This window comes from Dendrobates tinctorius, unplaced genomic scaffold (genome assembly GCF_039654945.1).
Source record: "Dendrobates tinctorius isolate UK_male_01 unplaced genomic scaffold, ASM3965494v1 ptg000162l, whole genome shotgun sequence".
NCBI lineage: Eukaryota > Metazoa > Chordata > Amphibia > Anura > Dendrobatidae > Dendrobates > Dendrobates tinctorius.
In genome coordinates, this window is record NW_027361829.1 from 20930436 (window position 1) to 20947812 (window position 17377).

The 17377-nt window shown below is 42.1% G+C and overlaps 1 protein-coding gene across 7 annotated transcripts in view; it reads right to left on the reverse strand.

The window, feature by feature from the left end:
- The window catches only part of COBL (cordon-bleu WH2 repeat protein), an 803866-nt gene that overhangs the window by 526445 nt on the left and 260044 nt on the right, over positions 1-17377 (reverse strand). The gene's annotated exons all lie outside the window — the stretch shown is intronic.

The following is a 17377-nucleotide window of genomic DNA, read 5'->3' on the forward strand; positions in this document are numbered from 1 at the left end:
GGAGAGGTTGCTGCTGATTCTGTAGGGAGAGCGTTAGGCAGGGGAGAAGACAAAAAAACTGCTTCTGCTGCTAGCGATTTGGCCTGCACAACACACAAGTCACTGTGTGTGCAGTGCAAGGGGAGGCTATATTGTGGTGTATCAGTGGTGTTGGTTGTTGGGCTGCCTTTTAAGGCTTCCTGACACACTGGCATTGCTGTTTACCCACTGCTCCGCAAACTGCTTTTTTAAAAGCAATCCAATCTCCCTTATCCTCTAGTCACTTTTGTCACAGCTGTGCCATCGAGCGTGTCACATAGCGCTCAGATATCAGTGGGCCTCACACAATCCACAAGTGTCCAGTGTCCAAAAGTGTACGCAGAGATTCAAAATCTCCATTATCCTCTCGTCACTTTGGTCACAGGCAGCTGTGCCATCGAGCGTGTCACATAGCGCTCAGATATCAGTGGGCCTCACACAATCCAAAAGTGTCCAGTGTCCAAAAGTGTACGCAGAGATTCAAAATCTCCATTATCCTCTCGTCACTTTGGTCACAGGCAGCTGTGCCATCGAGCGTGTCACATAGCGCTCAGATATCAGTGGGCCTCACACAATCCACAAGTGTCCAGTGTCCAAAAGTGTACGCAGAGATTCAAAATCTCCATTATCCTCTCGTCACTTTGGTCACAGGCAGCTGTGCCATCGAGCGTGTCACATAGCGCTCAGATATCAGTGGGCCTCACACAATCTACAAGTGTCCAGTGTCCAAAAGTGTACGCAGAGATTCAAAATCTCCATTATCCTCTCGTCACTTTGGTCACAGGCAGCTGTGCCATCGAGCGTGTCACATAGCGCTCAGATATCAGTGGGCCTCACACAATCCACAAGTGTCCAGTGTCCAAAAGTGTACACAGAGATTCAAAATCTCCATTATCCTCTCGTCACTTTGGTCACAGGCAGCTGTGCCATCGAGCGTGTCACATAGCGCTCAGATATCAGTGGGCCTCACACAATCCACAAGTGTCCAGTGTCCAAAAGTGTACGCAGAGATTCAAAATCTCCATTATCCTCTCGTCACTTTGGTCACAGGCAGCTGTGCCATCGAGCGTGTCACATAGCGCTCAGATATCAGTGGGCCTCACACAATCCACAAGTGTCCAGTGTCCAAAAGTGTACGCAGAGATTCAAAATCTCCATTATCCTCTCGTCACTTTGGTCACAGGCAGCTGTGCCATCGAGCGTGTCACATAGCGCTCAGATATCAGTGGGCCTCACACAATCCAAAAGTGTCCACTGTCCACAAGTGTGTGCAGAAATTCTAAATCTCCCCTGTCCTATAGACACCTTGTACCTTGTTTTACATTACTATATAGTTTGTTGGATTTTGTCTACATTTCTACCAAAAATGAGGAAGGCTGGTGGAAGAGGCCGTGGAATTGGGCGGGGGTTGGCAGCTGGTAATGATGGTGTTGGTGGTGGATCTGATGGTAGTGGCAAGAGCAAAATAGGACCGAATGCAGGAGGTGCTGACCCTGCGTCATCGTCTGGCTACATAAGGCCTCGAACGCTTAGTTTTCTAGGAGTTGGCAAACCGCTTTTAAAGGCAGAGCATCAGGAAAAAGTTTTGTCTTACATTGCTGACTCAGCCTCCAGCTCTATCGCCTCCTCTTCTTCAGTTGTAAAAAGTAAAAGCACTGAGTCGTCATTGGAGGCTCATGTTCATGAACCACACCTTTCCTTGTGTCCTTCACCCCAACCAAGATTGAAGGATGACGCAGGCCATACTACTGATTACTCCATGGAGCTGTTTTCACATACCATGCCTGGATTATCAAGTCAAATGGTGAATTACCCAGGCCAAGATGAATCTGACATGGAGTGCACTGATGCACAGCCGCTGATGGATGATTCTGCTGGTACATTCACTCAGAGCACTACATTGTCCTCGCAGTGTACAGAGCCAGATTTTGACCCTGATGAGACTCAGGTGCCCCTTCCCGCACACTATACCACCATACACGGTGACACAGAGAAAGGTGCACATGACATAGAAGAGGAGGTGATGGATGACCCAGTTGTTGACCCAGATTGGCATCCATTGGGGGAAGAGGGTGCTGCTTCCAATAGCTCAGATGAGGAGCATCCACAGCAGACATCGACATCGCAACAGCTGTTATCTGGCAGGCCCGGAGCACTCCAAAGACAGGTTCCAAACATCAAAAGAGTTGCTGGACAGCTTGTCCAGAGGGTCAAAAGATCACAGCGTGCTAGGCCGCAAAATGTCTGCCAAAGTAGGAAGAGTGCAGTGTGGCACTTTTTTGAACAAAATCCTCATGATCAGGCCAAGGTTATCTGTAAGAAGTGCGCAAAGACCTTTAGCCGAGGGAAAAATCTGAAAAATTTGAATACCAGTTGCATGCTTAGACATTTCACCAGCATGCACTTGCAAGCGTGGACACAACACCAAACCTCAAGTGCCACATGTGCAACTGATCACAACGAAGGTAGTCAGCAACGCTACATTGTATCCCCCACTGTAAGCCCACCGGTTAGCACAGCAGCAAATGTTGAGGTGTCGTTGCAAGGCCACAGCAGTCAGGGAATCCCACTGTTATATCAACGAAAGACTGATTCTAGGCCATCAGAAAGAACACCAACTCCATCACCATCATCAACCCTCTCTCAGTCCGCCCTGTCCACCGCTACTTCCACCATATGCAGCTCTCAAGTCCAGCTCACCCTCCCAGACACTATGAGTAGGTCAAGAAAGTACTCAGTCTCTCATCCGCGTACACTGGGTTTGAACGCCCACATTGCCAAACTAATCTCGTTTGAGATGATGCCCTTTCGGTTGGTGGAAAGCACAGCTTTCCGCGAACTCATGGCCTATGCAGTACCACGCTATGACCTACCCAGTCGCCACTTCTTCTCTCGCAAAGCCATCCCAGCCCTCCACCATCATGTGAAAGACCGCATTGTCCATGCACTCAAGCAGTCAGTGAGCGGAAAGGTGCACCTCACAACTGATGCATGGTCCAGTCGGCATGGCCAGGGCCGTTACGTGTCCATCACTGCGCACTGGGTTAATGTGGTGGATGCAGGGTCCACAGGGGACAGCGGTGGTGGGACAGTGCTGCCTAGCCCACGGTATAGGAAGCAGTTGGCTGTAGGCGTTCGACCCTCCTCCTCCTCCTCCTCCTCCAGAAGCGAAAGCTCGTCCACAGAGCGCAGTCGTATGAGCACTCCATCTGCAGCTGCCACTGTTGCACACGATGTGTCCCCCTATTGAGCAGCTAGTGGAAAGCGTCAGCAGGCTGTGTTGCAGATGATGTGTTTGGGCGACAGACACACCGCCGAGGTGCTGGCCGAGTACTTGAAGCGACAAACTGAGTCATGGCTGGGCAGTGTACATCTTGAGGCAGGCAAGGTAGTTAGTGATAACGGCCGTAATTTTGTGGCAGCCATAGCCCTTTCAAAACTCAGCCACATACCTTGCTTGGCTCACACCTTGAACCTGGTGGTGCAGTGCTTCCTCAAAAATTATCCGGAGTTAACAGCCCTGCTCCAGAAGGTGCGAAGACTGTGCGCGCACATCCGCCGGTCGCCTGTACACTCCGTTCGTATGCAGAAGCTGCAGCGATTGCTCCACCTTCTCAACCACCGCCTCATTATCGACATTGCAACAAGGTGGAACTCCACCCTGCACATGGTGGAGCGGCTGTGCGAGCAGAGGCAGGCCATAATGCATTTGTGGGAGGATACACGGCCAGGCACTTTGAGAGCAGACATGGAGTTGACAGGCGTGCAGTGGTCGAAGCTGAAAGACCTTTGTAAAGTCCTTCAGTGTTTTGAGGAATGCACACGGCTGGTAAGCGCAGACGACGCCATCCTAAGCATGAGCATCCCACTTATGCGTCTGCTCATGCAAACTTTGACGCACCTTAAGGAGCAGGCGTCTGCAGCCAATGTTGATGAGGAGGAAGAGGAGGAGGGAATCCTTGATGACATTCAGCCATTGTCTGCTCAGGGACCTCTCCTGGACGAGGTGGAGGAAGAAGAGGAGGAGGAGGAGGAGGATGATGGGGATGATTACTTAGGGGAGGAGGATGCATCTCGTGGGGCAAGTGAAAATGTTGGCGTGGCAAGGTCTGGTACAGGGTTTGTGCGTGACTGGAGGGATGTGGATTTGCCAGAAAGTGCTCCTCCACCCAGCACTCGCAGTGCATCATTGACACCGGGAACATTGGCCCACATGTCAGATTATGCCTTGCGGATCCTAAAAAGGGACCCCCGCATTGCCAAAATGATGACGACTACTGGTTGGCCAGCATCCTGGATCCACGCTATAAAGGCAAATTACAAAACATCATGCCACAGGAGAACCTTGACCTAATATTGGCTAATAAACAAGCAACTCTGGTAAATCGGTTGCTTGAGGCATTCCCAGCACACAGCAGCGGTGATGGTTCTCACACGAGCCGTACGGGCCGGGGGCAGCTTGGCAGAGGTGTTCGTGGTGCACACAGCAGAAGTGGCGTTGGAGACAGGGGTTTCATGACAATGTTGTGGACTGATTTTTCAAATACCGCTCACACAACTGGTAATACTGCATCGATGGAAAGTGACAGGAGACAGCAGTTGTCAACTATGGTTACAAACTACTTTTCCTCCCATATCGATGTTCTCCCACACAGGCCATTCCCCTTTGACTATTGGGCCGCTAAACTGGACACCTGGCCTGAATTGGCCCAATATGCCTTACAGGAGCTCGCTTGCCCAGCTGCAAGTGTGCTATCGGAAAGAGTCTTCAGTGCAGCTGGATCAATCCTGACAGAAAAAAGGACCTGTCTGTCAACCCAAAATGTGGATGATCTAACCTTCATTAAAATGAACCACGCATGGGTTTCCAAGGATTTTGTCCCACCTTCCCCTGATGACACATAGGGTGACAGAAAAATGGCTTGCTTTGGTCCACCTCTTCCTGGTACTTCACCTATTTCGCCTTTTGCATCAGCTGAATGTCCAACATCAACATATGCCACTTTCTAAAACTCCCTAACTGTGCTGCCTCCCCCCCCATGGCCGGGGTAACCACCTAGCGCACGACACCGTGCGAGTGCCGTTGCCCTGGACAGGTGGGTAGGCCGACTCTTGGGCGCGGGCACTGGCACAGGGTCCCTCATAGTGCAATCAAGTGTCTCTGACGGTGGTGGTGCACACCCGCCGTCAGACACACCGCTGTACTATGAGGGGCCCAGTGCCAGTACCGACGCCCAAGAGTGGGCCCCCCTTGCTTGGGCAGGGCCCCAGCATTTGCAATCTTTACCTCTCCCTGCTCCTCCGCTGTGTAATCTGGGCCGTCAAATCCATACTGTGCCTGACACCGTCTGAGCCTGCCTCCTGAGACATATATTTTGAATGTGTACGCTATCCATACATGTTATCCAGGGATACGGTACCCTTTCTAACCTTTGTGCAATCACGTGCAATCCATACTGGGCCTAACACCGTCTGAGCCTGCCTCATGCTGTATAGACATATATTTTGAATGTGTACGCTATCCATACATGTTACCCGGGGATACGGTACCCTTTCTAACCTTTGTGCAATCACGTGCAATCCATACTGGGCCTAACACCATCTGAGCCTGCCTCATGCTGTATTGACATATATTTTGAATGTGTACGCTATCCATACATGTTATCCGGGGATACGGTACCCTTTCTAACCTTTGTGCAATGACGTGCAATCCATACTGGGCCTAACACCGTCTGAGCCTGCCTCATGCTGTATAGACATATATTTTGAATGTGTACGCTATCCATACATGTTATCCAGGGATACGGTACCCTTTCTAACCTTTGTGCAATCACGTGCAATCCATACTGGGCCTAACACCGTCTGAGCCTGCCTCATGCTGTATAGACATATTATTTGAATGTGTACGCTATCCATACATGTTATCCAGGGATACGGTACCCTTTCTAACCTTTGTGCAATCACGTGCAATCCATACTGGGCCTAACACCGTCTGAGCCTGCCTCATGCTGTATAGACATATATTTTGAATGTGTACGCTATCCATACATGTTATCCGGGGATACGGTACCCTTTCTAACCTTTGTGCAATCACGTGCAATCCATACTGGGCCTAACACCGTCTGAGCCTGCCTCATGCTGTATAGACATATATTTTGAATGTGTACGCTATCCATACATGTTATCCAGGGATACGGTACCCTTTCTAACCTTTGTGCAATCACGTGCAATCCATACTGGGCCTAACACCGTCTGAGCCTGCCTCATGCTGTATAGACATATATTTTGAATGTGTACGCTATCCATACATGTTATCCAGGGATACGGTACGCTTTCTAACCTTTGTGCAATCACGTGCAATCCATACTGGGCGTGAGAACGGCTGGCGAGCTGTTAAGCAAGCTACAGCACCTGTCCAGACAAGTACAGGGATTCCCTAGCGAGGAGACTTATTTGATTGTTTTCAATGTTGGGACAGCAATTTTTGGGGAGCACTATACTCTGGAGAATGATAGATGGGGCCCACCATACACTGGAACATTCCAAAGGTGGACATCAGACACTGGAGCAGCATTTACAGGGCCCATTATACACTAGAGCATTAGAAATGGGGCCCATTATGTTTGGAGCATTATTTGGGCCCATAAGACAGTGGAGCTTCATCCATGGGGACCAACATATACTGTAGCATTATGTGGAGCTCATCATATACTGTTTCAAACATTATATGGGACCAATGATTCTGTATGGAGAAATAGATGGGCCTCGTCATGAGATGTAAAAAGTGAGGTATTTTTCATTGTACTATACCGCTATTTATCTGCCGTATCGGAGCATGTTGAGTTGTGGTATGTGTTAAAGGGGCGCTCTTTCGCCCAGGGCACATGAAAACCTGCAGCCAGCCCTCCCCCCCCACAACTTTAGCCAAATAACCCCCATTTTTCAGTGCGTAACTTATATTATGAAGTTAATTAAGGTTGACAAGCTTAAGTAAGAAGAATTGATGCTTTTGGCATTCAAATGGGCACTGTAGGTGTGTTTCCTGTCCTCCTCTCACTGCCGACTTTTATTCCCCATTGACTTACATTGGGTTTCGTGTTTCGGGACGACCCCGACTTTTCCCTATAATCGGACGATCTTGCTCGACCCGACTTTTGGAAAAGTCGGGTTTCACGAAACGAAACGCGACCCTAAAAAAACAAAAGTCGCTCAACTCTAGTCAATATGACAGAAAATACCCAAAAGTGACACCATTCTAAAACTGCACTCCTCAAGGTGCTCAAAACCAAATTCAAGAAGTTTATTAACCCTTCAGGTGCTTCACGAGAACTAAAGCAATGTGGAAGGAAAAAAATGAACATTTTACTTTTTTCACAAAAATTTACTTTGGAACCATTTTTTTTATTTTCAAAAGGGTATCCGGAGAAAATGGACCACAAAATTTGTTGTGCAATTTCTCCTGAGTACACAATACCCTGTATGTGGGGGAAAGCCACTGTTTGGGCGCATGGCAGAGCTCAGAAGGGAGGGAGCACCGTTTGACTTTTGGAATGCAAAATTGGCTGGAATCAATGGTGGCGCCATGTCACGTTTGGAGACCTCCTGATGTACCTAAACAGTGTAACTCTCCCAATTCTAATTGCAACCCTAACTCCAACACACCCCTAACCGTAATCCCAACCCTAACCCTAACCACAAACCTAACCTTAACACACCGCTTACCCTAATCCCAACCCTAACCCTAGCCAAAAACCTAACCTTAACACACCCCTAACCCTAATCCCAACACTAACCGTAATGCCAACCATAACCACAACTCTAACTTTAGCCCAACCCTAACCCTAGCCCCAACCCCAACTTTAGACCAAACTTAACTTTAGCCAAACCCTAACTTTAGCTGAATTCTAACCCTAATATAAAAATGGAAATAAATACTTTCTTTATTTTATTATTTTTACCTAACTAAGGGGGTGATAAAAGGGGGTTTGATTTACAATCTTTTTTTATTTTAATCACTGTGATGGGGTCTATCACAGTGATCAAAATGAACCAATAGGAAAAATTTCCTATTGTTGCCAGGTGCCAGCCGGAAGATCTCAGCGGGCCACTGCACATGCCCCCGCCATTTTCAACCTGGAAGACGCCGGCGGCAGGGGGACTTCACGGGGAGATGCATGGACATCGGAGGTACAGGGTAGGAATCAAGGGACCCCATTTCTCTCTCCTCTGATGTGCGATCACATCAGAGGAGAGAGAAATTAAATGGGTAATCAGACTTTTTTTTGCGGTCGCCGTTATTGCGTGGGCTGAGACCCTGCAGAAATTCCGACTCTGGATGGCGCTATACACTTATTTCTCAGCGCCGTTAAAAAGCGGCGCTGAGACATAAGTACCCTTAACTGCCGCCGTTAAAAGGCGTATTGGCGGTCGTTAAGGGGTTAATCTGCTCACCACCCATTTAGATAATTTTATTACAGGCTCTAATTTACAAATTGGCATCAATTGTGGGGGTTTCCACTGTTTAAGCACATCAGGAGCTTTCCAACCCGATGTTGCATCTGATAACGATTCCATGGAAATTTTGCGTTCAAAAATGTCAAGTGGCGCTCCTTTCCTTTTGAGCCCTGCCATGCATCCAAAAAGTAGGTTTCCAACATATGAGGTACAGGCATACACCGGAGAAGTTGCACAACAAATTGTATGTTGCAATTTCCCCTCTTACTCTTGTGAAAATAAAAAATTTGTGGCTAAAAAACATTTTTTTGTGGGAAAAATGTGTTTAATTTCACAACTCAACATCATAAAATTTTGTTTAGCACCTGGAGGTTAAAAGTTTTCACTGCACATCTATCTACATAAATTCTTTGAGGGATCTAGTTTTCAAAATGGGATCAAGTGCGGGGAGTTTCCACTGTTTTAGTCACATCATGTAGAGAGAAAACTAGGAGACAAAAGCACAATAGGGTCTTATCCGATGGTACAGATAAAAGAGATGTGGAACCACTCAACTGGTATGGTTACAAAGTAGTAACGTTAAACAGGTAAATGTCCAGCTGTCGCAAGACACCAATCAAAGATAGACCAGAAAAATTGATGTGCAAGTAGGTGGTGCAGTTCACTTGCGCTGCTAATACTCAAGGCAGAGGTAAAATCTAAAGAGTTTAATATTACAGGTTTTTAAAAGTCAACGCGTTTCAAGGTTCTACATGACCTTTTCATCAGAAAAAAAACAACAAAAAAACCTTTTTTGTTTTTTGCCCTGATGAATAGGTCATGTACAACCTTGAAATGCATTGACTTTTAAAAACCTATAATATTAAACTTTCGATTTTACCTCTGCCTTGAGTATTATCAGCACTGCAAGTGAATTACACCACCGGCTTGCACATCAATTTTTCTGGTTAGGCACAACATGAGCTCTCCAAATGTGACACATTTTCCGCTAGTGATTCCAGCAAATTTTGAGTTAAAAAAGTAAGATGGTGCTCCTTCCCTTCCAAGCCCGCCCATGCACCTAAACAGTAGTTTTCCTCCACATATTGGGTATCGGCATACTTGGGATAAATTGCACAACAGATTGTATCGTGCATTTTCTCATGTTACTCTTGTGAAAGTAAAAAATTATGAAAAAACAAATGTTTTTGTGGGAAAAATGTGATTTTTTTTATTTTCACAGCTTAACATTATATACTTCTTTGAAGCACCTAGGGGTTCAAGGTGATCACCACACATCTATATAAATTCCTGAGGGGTCTAGTTTCCAAAATGGTGTCACTTGTGGGAGGTTTCCACTGTTTAGGCACATCACGGGCTCTCCAAATGCAACATGGCCTCTGCTTTGGATTCCAGACATTTTTGTGCTCAAAAAGTCAAAGGCGGTGCGCCTTCCTTTCCGAGCCCTGCCATGCTCCCAAACAGTAATTTTCCCCCTTGAATGGGGTATTGGTGTACTCATGAGAAGTTGCAAAACAAATTTTAGTGTCCATTTTCTCCTATTACCCTCGAGAAAATTAAACATGGGTTAAAATAATTTTTTTGTGAAAAAAATTTAAATGTTAATTTTTTCCTTCCACATTGCAATAATTCTTGTGAAGCACAGCCACAGCTCTGGTGCCCACCTAGTGAGTGCTCACTGCTTATTGCTATGTTTAAAAGTTGAAAATATCAAAACCTTTTTAATAATTTTTGATATTTTATACCATTAAATAAATGTTGATGACACATTCCACTGGCGTATGTAATTTTCTGTTTGGGTCAAACTTTTAGCCACTACTATCACTTTTTATACATTAAAAAAAGATCACTTTGACACAAAATTGCATGAAGTTACTCGGAGTTAATATTAAGTTAATATTTAATGATACAAGTTTTACTTGTACACGTTATAAGTATTAAAATTGTTCTGGCCTCTAGAGGAGCGAAATGTCAAAAAAGCCTTGGCAGTGAAAGGATTAAATACAACCAACAATGTTGGGTGTTTTGTGCAACTTGTGATACAGGGTAGTTATATTGACTTTCACTGAAGAAAGCTAGAGAGAAGAGGAGAAACTACATAATGATTAGAATCTCCATAGTCTGCCAGCTATTCTTAGTAACATTCTGTAATCAGTCTCTGAGCCCTGCTTCCATTATTTACAGGATGATACTTAAAACTAAGGCTGGAAATTAAAGAGCTGTCTCCGAAAATCATACCATAAGACCAAAGAATTCTATTTCTTTTTTATTTATTTTTAAACTGGCTATAATTTAATTTGCACAAAAATAAGCAAAATGCCTGAGCTGTTAAAATGACACAAATCAGATTTAATTGAAAGTGTCACAGAGGACTATCTTCATAGGGTTTTTTTTTTACTTTCACTTTTTCCCTCTTTTTTTCCTAGTTATTCTTGTTCCTCTCCCTTTATACCTTTCCTTCCTACCTATTGTTTCCTATATTTACCTGAACCATAAAAATTTCATAAAACCCAATAAAAATGTATTGGAAAGAAAAGTGTCACAGAGGAATCCTCACATTTTCAACAGGGAAAACTGGGAATGAAGCCAGAAGCACTGAATAAATGAGGATACAGCTGATATTTCTGCCAAGACAGAAGCCAGGCTGAAAAAGTAGAACTCCTTTATTTTGCATGAATGATGTGTTCTAAAGCAATGGATGCACAGTGACTGTATCTTAACTGATGGTATCAATCCATAAACAAAGTCTCTAGTTTAGACTACCTCGATTACTAAAGGATTGTTTTGTTTCCACTGTGCAGGAACCACTTATTAATGGCATACCTTAAATGCAAATATATGAGCTTACATTTTATTTATTTTTGATAAATCCATATTTGTGATCACATTTGTGTATGATTCCCTAATTCTGTTGCAATTTTACATCATATTGCAAACATAATTTCCTATATATCTGCCATGACACCATCCAAGGAAGGAAAAAAGATACCCCAAAAACTTGATCATTAGTGCATATAGGGATAACAAAGTAAAAACACAGGAGGAATGTTTAAAAGGAAAAAATAGGAAGGGGGATAATTTGACCATTGGTAAAGAAAAAAGTGATGATCGCTGGAAGTTGAATTTTGTGACCACATTCAATAGGGGAATTAAAGTAATAAGAACTGTGCTTTCAAAATATTGGTATATCTTGAAGCGTGACCCTGTTTTGGGAAAACATCTCCCTGATAAACCAGGGATTACATATAGAAGGGGGAAAACTTTGAAAAATTTGGTGGCCCCCAGTAAATTAAAAAAACAGTTGGATTCAAAAGGAAAAAACTATAAAAAAAAGTATGGATCAAATTTTATGTGGTGTTTCTCAAGGAACCGGAGTTTTTAAATGCACCTCTAAAAAATGTTGTACCTGTGGGATCCTAGATCACAGGGCTAAAACCATCAAATGTAATAGTACTGGTGAGGTCTTTGAGATTTCACAAAGACTCAGCTGTAACAGTGATTTTGTTGTATATGTAATCACATACAGTTGTGGTTTGCAATATGTGGGACGCACTGTGCAGACACTGCGGTCACGCATTAATGGTCACAGAAATAGAGCAAAAAATGGCTTTTTAAAACATAGTCTCTCAAGGCATCTGCTAATTAAACATAACAAAATTTTTTTTTTTTTTTTCTGTCTTGCATCCATGTTGTCAAGGTTGGATCAATCAGTGGGTGTGTTCCTGAACTTGGTCCACACCCTAAATCAAGTTTCTGAGACTGGGATAAAAGGTTGCTTCTATATATAAGTGTAACTGAATTTTATACTATTAGGATTTGTACTGTGTTTTTATGATACCTGATGAAGGATATACACTGTATTCGAAACGCGTTGTATCTCTTTTTTAACCTATGAAATAAAAAAATATGGAATATCATCTTTGGATGTGAGTCCTGGGAAGCGGTGCCGTTTATGGGCTGGATGTGTTTTTCTTGATTTACTCATCCTGTGTGAGCCTGAACCTGGCTCTTTCACTTGGATCCACCCGAGGCAAGCTGCAAGCCCTGTCTTCTGAGAAGTATCCCAAAAGGAAGGATTTTTGAGGATACATAATCCAAAGCTATATTAGTCTGCTATCAAGTGAGTGCATAAAATTGTGCACCCTTTAAAGACTACAATATTGTGTTTACGCACTTAGGGCACCGCGAATTGTCTGTTCTTCTCTCCCAAACAGGGTTTTTTTTGCATATTGTTACCGAAAGGAGCTTTTCCTAATTGGTTGAAGACAGACACCCCAGACAGCAAAGGGGAGTGAGCAGCCTGGAGTGAGAATGGAGTATTATAATAGCAGAATTGAGAGGAGAAAGGAGCTGTTATCATCCATTAAGAACATGACTAATATAAGGTTGGATAATTCCTGCACTGAACCTGTGATTAATATTGGGACTAAAAAGACCATCACTGGTCTTTTTTTGGACTTTGAAAAACATATGAAGATGGAAATAAGACATCAGATCGATGCAGAATTTCTAGGTATTTGTATTGATCAAAAAATAGTTCCAAATGGTTTGAAGATACATTTTAATAGTACTTTTCTAGATGACAGTAATTTTACCAATAAGTGGAATAATATTTTAAATGATTGTTCTTATGAGTTTGTTAGTGGAAAAGCGTTCTGAGCTAGCCAGCAAAGCCGCAATGATCTGTGAGAAAAAATTACTTGAACTTGAAAGGTTCAAAAGTTTACATTTTTTTAATTTGGTGAATGATGACATTACTAGGAAACTCAAAGTATTTGAAAATGAACTAGTAGATGTAAAAATAAAAAAATTTTGCAGGGACACTTTTAAAACTAAACCAATGTCAAAGGAACCAATCAGGAATAAAAACCTGATAGGTATCAATGAACCTACAAAGAAAAACCTTGGCAATTTAAGAACAGAAGCCCTGGTCCAACAAGAATTGAGTGTAAAACAAACAAGGATTATAACCAATTCAAATATAAAAAATATACATGATTTTGAAACCACTATCTCTCAAATTAAGTTACCTCTTAATACGTCTACCCCTGAAAATCCTCATACTATACTCAATAGAAATGTACAAAAGAAAAAACCTCCACCCATTGAAAAAACAATTCCACTAGAGCCCAGGATCATTGTAATGAAAAATGCTCCAACATTACCTCTCCCCAATCCAGAACTTCCCCCACTGGAAATTCCAACTGCTCCCCACAGGTTGGAAATTTCCAGTGTTGAATTTGATATAAATGAACTAACTATCCATGACAATACAGAATCCTCATCTACATTCACCACAGTAATACAAGCGCCTACACCATCTCCATCCTCAGTAATATCCAACATCTCTTTTTTAGAGATAGGTCCCACACATCCAAGTGTTTCAGAAATAATTTTACCACCACTAATCAGCTCCTCACAAACAGCCCAAATTTTAAATCCAATACAAAAGAATCACATTACAAAAGAATCACATTACAAATTACTTCGCACCGGCTGTAACATCAAGGTCAAAAAAAAGAAAAGTAGAGCAAGAGGAAAAAGAGGAAAGGGATCTAACAGAAATCTGAGAATATATAAAAAAAAACAAGGAACCCAGAAACTAATAAACAATCAAATCTGCCTCTGGTTAAAATATTTAATTTATCATCCCACATTTTATCCTTTTCAGAAATGGAAATTTTAAGTAGGGGACTAAATTTCTGCCCTGCTCAAGATATGAATGCATTTGATCTTTTTCTCGATTTAAATGCATACACTCGCAAACTTACTCTTAAAAGGCATTTCTTGTTGACTGAAAAAAATGGGGACATTGGGGATCTCAAAAAAATACTGATCCCAACAGAGACAAACAAAGAAAGTGAATATATCCACAAGGAGGTACGCCCAAAATCTCTATTTAATCCTCATCAACACAGAGGACCAAATATAGACACTTTTTTTTCATTAGTATCTGAAGAATTTAGGAAGTGGGAAAATAATAATAAAAATAAAATTGAAAAGCATGGAATTGGGAAAAAAAGGTAAAAAAGGAGAACAATATCTCTAAAAGAGAAAAAGTGGCATTGGAGAATTTGAGAAAAAACACAGATATAGCAATAAGACAAGCTGATAAAGGGGGGGAGTAGTTGTGCAAAACAGATCTGACTATATTGAGTAAGCTTTGAACATATTGTCTGATATGAGATATTACAAAATTTTAAAAGAAGATCCCACACAATGCTTTGTCCGGGACTATCACCATATGATCAAGGAAGCCTATGAGAGAAATATTCTTAATAAAACAGAAAAAAAGTTTTTAACAAATTCTGCGCCAACCATGGCGTTATTTTATCATTTACCAAAACTGCATAAGAACCCTGAAAAACCACCTGGCAGACCGATTATATCAGGAATTGGGTCTTTGACTTGTCACCTTTCTCATTATATTGACTTGTTTTTACAAGATCTGGTAAAGTCTCTTCCTTCATATTTGAGAGATTCCACACAATTAATCGAGGAACTGAGGGATATTGAATGGGAAGAAAACTATTCCTTTATCTTGTTGGATATAAATTCATTATATTCCAACATAGATCACGAAATGGGGGTAAATGCGATGGGTTTTTATTTAGCTAAGACAGAGATGCTCCCTGAACAAAGAGATTTTCTGTTAAAGGGTCTCAAATTCATTCTTGAACACAATGTGTTCATTTTTGAAGGCATACTGTATTTCCAGTTGCTCGGCACCGCGATGGGGACTCGGGTCGCGCCAAGTTTCGCAAAGTTATTCATGGGGCGATTTGAGTCCTCATCGTCACTCTCTAAGCCTGTTTTCAATGACAAAATAAGGCTTTATAAGCGCTTCATTGATGATCTGATTATTATATGGAAGGGGACAGAGGAGGAAGCGGCACAGTTAATAAAGGAGCTCAATAATAACACCTGGGGGATTCCTTTACATCACAAATTAATAAAGAAAAAATGGTGTTTCTTGATCTAGAGATCAGCCATAGTGGAAAAAAAATTATTACAAAAACCCACTTCAAAAAGGTGGATTCAAACGGCTTTTTAGATTTTAACAGTGCACATTACAAGAAGTGGAAGGTCAATATACCCCACAGCCAATTTTTTCGTATAAGAAAGAATTGTACGAGAGAATCTGATTATGTAGCTCAGTCTAAAATTCTAAAAAGAAAATTTAAGGAAAAAAGATACCAAAAAACTTGATAATTAGTGCATATAGGGATAACAAAGTAAAAACACAGGAGGAATGTTTAAAAGGAAAAAATAGGAAGGGGGATAATTTGACCATTGGTAAAGAAAAAAGTGATGATCGCTGGAAATTGAATTTTGTGACCACATTCAATAGGGGAAATAAAGTAATAAGAACTGTGCTTTCAAAATATTGGTATATCTTGAAGCGTGACCCTGTTTTGGGAAAACATCTCCCTGATAAACCAGGGATTACATATAGAAGGGGGAAAACTTTGAAAAATTTGGTGGCCCCCAGTAAATTAAAAAAACAGTTGGATTCAAAAGGAAAAAACTATAAAAAAAAGTATGGATCAAATTTTATGTGGTGTTTCTCAAGGAACCGGAGTTTTTAAATGCACCTCTAAAAAATGTTGTACCTGTGGGATCCTAGATCACGGGGCTAAAACCATCAAATGTAATAGTACTGGTGAGGTCTTTGAGATTTCACAAAGACTCAGCTGTAACAGTGATTTTGTTGTATATGTAATCACATGCAGTTGCGGTTTGCAATATGTGGGATGCACTGTGCAGACACTGCGGTCACGCATTAATGGTCACAGAAATAGAGCAAAAAATGGCTTTTTAAAACATAGTCTCTCAAGGCATCTGCTAATTAAACATAACAAAATTTTTAACATAAAAGTAACTCCGGTGGAGCAGATACCCTCTGGTGTTGCAAATAGGAATGCTCTTTAAAACCGGAAAGAAACGTTTTGGATATATCGTATGGAACCATTATATCCAAATGGATTGAATGATATCATAGAGAGAGTTTGAACGTTGCTTTTTTTTTTTTTTTTTCTCTGGGTTTTTTTTCCTTTTGGGTTTTTTTTTTCTGTCTTGCATCCATGTTGTCAAGGTCTACACCCTAAATCAAGTTTCTGAGACTGGGATAAAAGGTTGCTTCTATATATAAGTGTAACTGAATTTTATACTATTAGGATTTGTACTGTGTTTTTATGATACCTGATGAAGGATATACACTGTATCCGAAACGCGTTGTATCTCTTTTTTAACCTATGAAATAAAAAAATATGGAATATCATCTTTGGATGTGAGTCCTGGGAAGCGCTGCCGTTTATGGGCTGGATGTGTTTTTCTTGACCACCCAAGTATGGCAATTTGTACCACATCCAGGATATATTAGGGCTGCATTCAAAATGTTATACTCACATAGCATTTTTTTTGCTGTGAACACAATTGCACATTTTTTCCACAATTTTGGAAAATTGCAGCATAAAGATGCTGCAAAGTTTGAACATAACCTTAAATGAGTTGTCGACTAATCAGACAATCCCTTCTTAAGTACTATATTACCCTTTGTAAAACAAAAACCTTTATACTTCTCTGCCACACTAGCAATGTTGGTGCTGGGTCTCCCAAGGCTCGTGTGACATTATCATGCCATGTTAGTCCTGTAGCCAATCGCCGACTTGTAATGGGATGCAGTGCTCACACTTTCCTTGGACACCCAAGGTGTGTCAGAACGAAGTGAGAACACGGTGGCTCCATAGCAGCCAAAGTATGGCTGCAGAGCTCACGTGGCATAACGATGTTACTCGAGCCTTGGTAGATCTGAAATCACTGGAACGCCGCCGGTATGGCAGAGACGTGATGCTTTTATTTTGCAAGAGGAAATATAGAATTTAAGAACAACCACTTTAATATA